Here is a 7,299-nt window from a genome sequence, read left to right on the forward strand (position 1 = left end):
TTTTTGTTAATTGGGTCCAATATTATTTAGAAGGTTTCTCTTTGTTTTTAATTTAATTTATGTATTTGATCTAATTTAATTTACGAATAAATGTTTTATCCGAGCCAGCGTTTATTTATTTTTTTTTAGTTAAGCTTTCCAACAAGGAGACTATGTCGAATTGAGGTGGCTTAACAAGGATAATTGGTCTGTAAGGTGTTTAGGGTGTTGGAAAGTTTACCAGATTTTAGGAAAAGGATTGTAGTCGAATGTTTCCATTGACGAGAAAAGTGGGTATGACGTGGGATGCAATTGTAGAGGCATGTGAGGAATATAAATGCTTTGGGTGGAAGCTAGCGTAGGATCCTTAAGAAGGTCGTGTCCTGGAGATTTGCGGAAAGTTAGGGTTAGTAAAAGATATAAGACATGAAAGGGATTATCTGGCTTAGGAGGTATGTGGCCATTAAGTGCCAACTTTAACAGGGTTGTGATTTTAGTAGCACTAGTTCGAATCAGGCCAGAGGGATTGATTTTTATTTCTTTGGTGTTCCCACGGCGGCGGTTGGTTGGGTGTCTGGTATGTTTTTCATAGTGATCTAGTATGTTGCCACCGCGTTATTTGATGAGGATTTTGTTTGTGAGATGGTGTAAATACTTATAGTAAGAGTTCTTGCAAATTGATTAGGAGAGGAAGCAGTACAAACAGCTTCTTGTACTTTAAATCAAGGTCTTCTTGAGTTTTCAGGATTACTTTGAGATCAATGTTGTCGAACAGTATTTGGTGAATGCGGTTCCAATTAATTGGGGCCTCCGATGAGTGACAGTAGAGAGGATTTAGTAGTAGGAGGATTTAGGATTAATGGGCTATGATCAGAGGAATGTTCATCAAGGCATATAATTGAATTGATGCGGGAACCTAGGCCATTAAAGATAAATAACTTAAGAATATTAGGATTACGGTTAGGACCAATAAACCTGTAAATAGGAGAGAGGGAAAGAAGGTTAAAACGTGAATTGAGGAATGATAACTATGTTCGCCCTCTCAACCCGTCGAGAATTCGTGGTTATGGAGCCCCATCTCATCCTTGGCATTTAAATCAGCACCGAAAATGAAATAGATTGGTTACGCTATAGCTGTGGTCTGTAGGAAATAGATTGGTTACTGCTATAGCTGTGGTCTGTAGGAAATAGATTGGTTACTGCTACAGCTGTGGTCTGTAGGAAATAGATTGGTTACTGCTATAGCTGTGGTTTGTAGGAAATAGATTGGTCACTGGTATAGCTTTGGTCTGTAGGAAATAGATTGGTTACTGCTATAGCTGTGGTCTGTAGGAAATAGATTGGTTACTGCTATAGCTGTGGTTACTACAATCACGTGTCTAAGAGCAAACACACAATTGTGGAGCGTGCTGGGCATTCTCTCCTCTGCGTATTTTCGTTAGCATTCATCATGCTGTGCAATTATGGAATATTTTCAATTTAAATACAAGTGTACAATAACAATTTGGTTCCACAGACCGGGGCTATTGAAGGTCGACATTTCTTGCATACTGGCTATCTTGTGTCTCTTAGCGAACAGAACTTGGTCGATTGCTGAAAACATGGAAATAGTGGTTGCCATGGTGGTTTGCCGGTCAATGCTTTTGAATATGTTAAAAAAAACAATGGAATCGACTCTGAAAAAGCTTACCCCTACATAGCCGAGGTAGTAAATTTTTCCACTAATTTAATAGAAGGTATTTGCACTGGTAGGTATGTTAAGGTTTCCATTTAGAAAAACAAATAATTTAAATTTAAATAAATAAAAAAAAAAAGTAATGTACGTATTTTGTGTCTGACCGATACTTTTATAGATAATTGGAAAACCCATGAATTCAGCGATAGAGGTTATGGAAGTAATTAGAAATATAAAACAAAATTTGTTAATATTTTATTAACGATTAAAGATCAAAAAAGAAAACGATTAAAATGTTTTTATCTTACGAACTGGGCACAACCGTACCAAAGCCCATCTTTTCAGAAATTTCCATATTGGTTCTAGACCTCTTTGCGAACGTAGAAAAGATGAGCAAAATGCATTCTCCAAACGTGCAAGCTTTTTTCTGAGCAAAGGATATTAATGTGGCCCTTTCCAACTGAGGTGCATAGAAACCTCAATAGAAGCCTAGGTGATCTCTGGAGAACCACAGAATTCCTTTTTATACTACCTGACCTGGCTATCTAGGGGAGAACGCGGAAGACGAGGAAGAGATAAAAACAGTGAAGATACCCTAATCTTTGTATCAATTCAAGAATAGTTTTAAAAATTTGACTGAATTATATATTTTTTAAATATTGCATTAAAATTAAATAATCACTATACGATCATGTTTTGATTCCCTTAGGAAAACCCAGAATGTGAATTTAACAACTCGACTGTTGGAACCACAGTCACAGGATACAAACTTATTCCCCGAGGTGACGAGTTAGCGTTGCAATCAGCAGTAGTCAATTTTGGACCAGTCTCTGTGGCCATTGATGCAAACCATACATCTTTCAAATATTACTATTCAGGCAAGGATATTACTATACTTACTAGACATTAAATATGGTTTAAAAAATATTATAAAATGGAAAATATTCTAATCGGCACTGAGGTCACCAAGGGCAAGAAGACGGACTATTGGCTGATGAAGAACTCCGCAGGAGACAAAGGCCAGCTATCCAACTGTGTAATAAATTCTAATAATAAATGGCTAGTTTTCCAGCAGTCTAAAGTTGTCCTTGCATGTTTAAATATGAAACATGAATGGAATAAAACTCATAAAATATATCTGTAAAAACCCAATTTTTTACATATTAAATATTAACGACAGAATTTATCTATCTATTTATTCATTTTTTTTTTAAATCAATTTATTTCGATACTATGTATAACAAATCCGCAATATAATAACTATAGGATGTCACGGATTAGACTTGGTAATAAGAGCTAGCTAGAATAGTACTTGATTAGCTGTGAGGTCTCAGGTTAATATATCATAACTGTAAAACGAAAGTGATTTGCCGTGGGCCAGGTAATTTTACTTCAAGATGGTGATTAAAAAGTAAGCTTTGCCAATTCTATTTTTTAAATAGACTTTCTAGATAATATTATATGGTTTATACGAATAGACATATTGCCTAATATCGTTTATATTTCAAAAGTAATAGGAAAAAGGATAGATATCTGAAGCGAGAGTTCTCGCACGGGCAAACCTAGTATTTTTTTATTCTATAATGCCGCCAAAGCGGTAACTAAAGGCATGTAAGTGGACATATCAGATATTTTGGTATTAGCATAATGATTCTGAAGCACTTTTTCATTTATTATAGTGATAAATAATCAATTTAAATTCGCAGATTTGTATTAATTATTCATCTGTATTCTTACAGTGTAGTAATATTTACATTTTTACAAATATAAATATTCTTTAATCATTAATAATCGCCATAACCTTTGACAACCGAAAATATTCATAGAACTATAACAGGTGGACATATACTTTTCTTTACTAACATGCTATTAAATATACAAAATGTAGATAAAAATTAATCACTAGTTCATTTATTAGACAAGCTAAAGAATATTTGTCTGGCACGCGCCAGTCGTTTGGGATTAAGTACGACCTACTTAATAATAATAAAAATATATAAAACTAAATAAGTAAGGTGCATCGAAAATAATCTTCTTTTTTTAATCATTTTTATCAAGTATAAATCATAAACACGACGTTTCGGGGCCATGGCCCTATCTTCTGAGACATTGCAATATAAAAGAATTTTCTATAAATTTTCCATGTGGTAACATATAACTAGTCATTTTATGATTTAGGTTCACATAACTGGAATATTTTAAATCAATAGAAGATTCTTAGAAAAACTGACTTATTAACTACAAAAATCTGACAATCATGTGAATCTAAAGCATAAACCTCTATTTCACTTTCCTTTACATCTTTCTGCATCCTTTCTTGCATAGATCTTCCCTTTCAGAAGTAATAGTCAGCATTTCCCAGGATGAGCAGCCCTATTGAGGAGCCAATTGTATAATACAACATTAAATTTTAGTCAATGTAACAGAATTCTAAAAACATCATAAATTTATTATCTCTGGGAGATAATTTTAATCATGAGCAGATAAATATGAATTATTAATATTTATGAAACATAATTAAAGTGTGCTTTAACTAAAATTAATAGAATGATTTTAAAAATTAATGCTGAATATGAACAAATCTCATCCTTAGGAACCAATGTAGCATTAAATATTAGTCAATGTAACATCACACTAAAAATATCTTAAGTTTGTTATCACTTGAACTATCATATCAATGGACACATATCAATGGAACTACGGATTTTTTGATTATATGTACATGAAGTTAGTAAATCCTGATATGGTGCATAAAAAGTACACACAAATATATGCACCTATAACATATGTATACACCTTTGTAATGAAAATAAAAAAAAAACCCTACAGAAGAAAGATGTATGCAAGTAAAGGTATTAGAAAATAATATGTATGAAGTTAGACATATAAATAAAGAAATAGATCCAGAATTGTATTTTTGTATTTATTTACCAAATAAGAGGAAACATTAATATAATAGAATTATAATAACTAAGGCACCAAATACAATTATTAAAAACCCTTAAAACCGAGTAATATAAGTCAAGGTACAACATTATGCATAGATACAGACATACAAATTACAGTTGATTTAGAATATACATACCAACATACAGATACAAGGGAAAGTCATATAAATAGAATAGGGATTATTACGTAACATACTTTTTTTTTCATTTACCCCTTTAGCCCTTAGAGAGAAAAGTTGGCTCACATAAGATATTTTAATTACTATTTGATTTTTTTTTTTTTAACACACTCAGAACATCTTCCTTTTATATATTACTTAGGGTTAATCAACAGTCTTCCAAGAAAATAACATGTATGAAGTGAGACATGTTAATAACGAAATAGATACAGAATCATTTTTTGTATATATTTATTTCAGAATTGACCCATTTTAAAATCAGACACCCTATAATTAAACTGCTAATGTTAGATTAGTGAATAGCTAGTCTAACATTAGCTAACTATTATAAGGTAATTATTGTTATTAACTATTCACGCCTTGTCAATTTTAGTCACTTTTTATGATATCACTCCGTATCACCATCTTATTCCTTATTATTATAACATCCTATTCCCCTGTTTAAGTGAATGTTGCCAATGTGATTGAAATTAGTAGATGACATACGACACATTTCATTAATTTGATCTCGTAGTTTCAGAGCTGACACTGTTCATTTTTCTTCTAGGGATGTTCTTTCCAGCAACACTAACTTTCATCTACGTTATCATTTCAATATCTTCATTAATGCCTGCTATTTTATGCTTTTAGTATAATGTCGTCCGGAAATGTGTGAAACAACGGTGTTTTTCGTACTTCATACTTTAATACTTGCTACTTTAAAAAAAATACCTCTATATGATGAAAATTTAATTCTTAAAATGATTTTTGAACGCAATCACAGCTAAATGGTTTCACGATCTACCAATGATAAGAATACATAACCTTCTCTAATGTTTACTTGTACTTTTTCAATAGTACAATTGAACTCACTTCTCCCGGTACAAGTATTAAGCTTGTACTTTGTAACTTGTACCCTTGTACTTTTTTACTAATACTATTAGTTCCATTATGAAACAGGGCCCTGGTCTGCATAACAGAGGACAATCAATCATTTCAAATATATTGTCTTACATATTGTTTTTTTCTACTGCATTATTTATAAAGAACATATTTAAACATTATTTTCGTAAACAAAACCAACTTTTATCAACTCGTCACCTATAATTTCTAAGTAGTTGTTTTGGGTAGGTGAAGTCCTTTTAATTTTCGTTTTATAAAAAAATGTTGGGTTATTCTCAATTTCATTTATACAACCGAACCAGCATTTTTATTATTATTGGATTGTTTAAAATGTTCGCTTTGGAACCACTGGTATAATGTGGTTATCCAAAACGACCTCTGAAAAATTATATATACAATTTTTTCATTCGATTTTTTAGATAATTAATTTGTGCACATAACTGTGTTTTTAAATATATGTTCCTATTTTTGTTCGCAAATTATTCGGTTCGTGGAATAAATTTTTTTTTAAATAATTCATTTCAATTAGCAATAATATGATAATTAACAATTTTAAATTATTGTCATCTAATGGAAAGTTAGAGAAGAAATATTATGATTTTTAAAAATAAAAAGGAATTATCGGAAACATTGATATTTTCAATGTAATATTAAATTGTAAGTTATGATATTAAATGTGAAGACAAATCTTCATATTTAAAAAACAAATTGGATATCTAAAAGTGGATTTAAAAATAAAAACAAAACAATCAGACAAACGAAAGATACTTAGAAATCAAATGAATCTTGAACCTTTCAACATTACTTGAAAAATAATGTAATCTGCAAATAATAAATAGAAGATACGTGATAGCGGAATAGAAACTAAAAAAAAAAAAAAGGAAATAAGGAACAAGAAAACACACGGTTGGTGATAATAGACTAATTTATTCTATCAGTAATCCTATATTTATACATTCTCGAGTTGTAATTGTTGTTGACAAAGGGAGTTAGGTATTAAGATTTATATTAAACATCCTGTAAATATAATTTAGAAATATATGAGGTGTGATGCAATTAAACCTTTACCTCATTACACACCATACTATTTAATTTATGATGTGAAAATGATCCCTATACATTACTTGAAATAGAAAAAAAAATTGATTTCTTCGAAACTAATGATGACTCAATTATAGTTTTTACTACGAGTGGTAGCTGTTTTAGAGTGTACACCGCAAAAGAATTAGTATAGGAAAAATATTTTTATTTCTGGGCAGCGAAATTTTCTTTATAACGTAAATACTTCAAGATAATGATTATACAAAAGCCTAAGAAATGTAATAATCACGAGAAAAATGATAGTTTATTTTTCAAAGAATACTTCACACTAATTATTAATATGAAGTCTAACAAACAGTTACTGAGTAGTTCTTGGTAATCTTGAAAATATTTTTACATTTCATCATTCAACGATGAATAGTCAAATTATAACATGTCATTGACAACCAAAAAGATAAGGAAACGTTGGTATAAATACTGGATAGGAATAAAGAAGCAGCATCAGGCACAGTTTTTACTGTCGAAGACATCTTTTAGGAAAGGTAAGAGCTTTGAGTGAGTAAATTAGAATTCTACTTGTCCGGCAATATTTATA

The sequence above is a fragment of the Halyomorpha halys genome, unplaced genomic scaffold (genome assembly GCF_000696795.3).
Source record: "Halyomorpha halys isolate HHAL.00 unplaced genomic scaffold, Hhal_1.1 Scaffold177.1, whole genome shotgun sequence".
NCBI classification, from domain to species: Eukaryota; Metazoa; Arthropoda; class Insecta; order Hemiptera; family Pentatomidae; genus Halyomorpha; species Halyomorpha halys.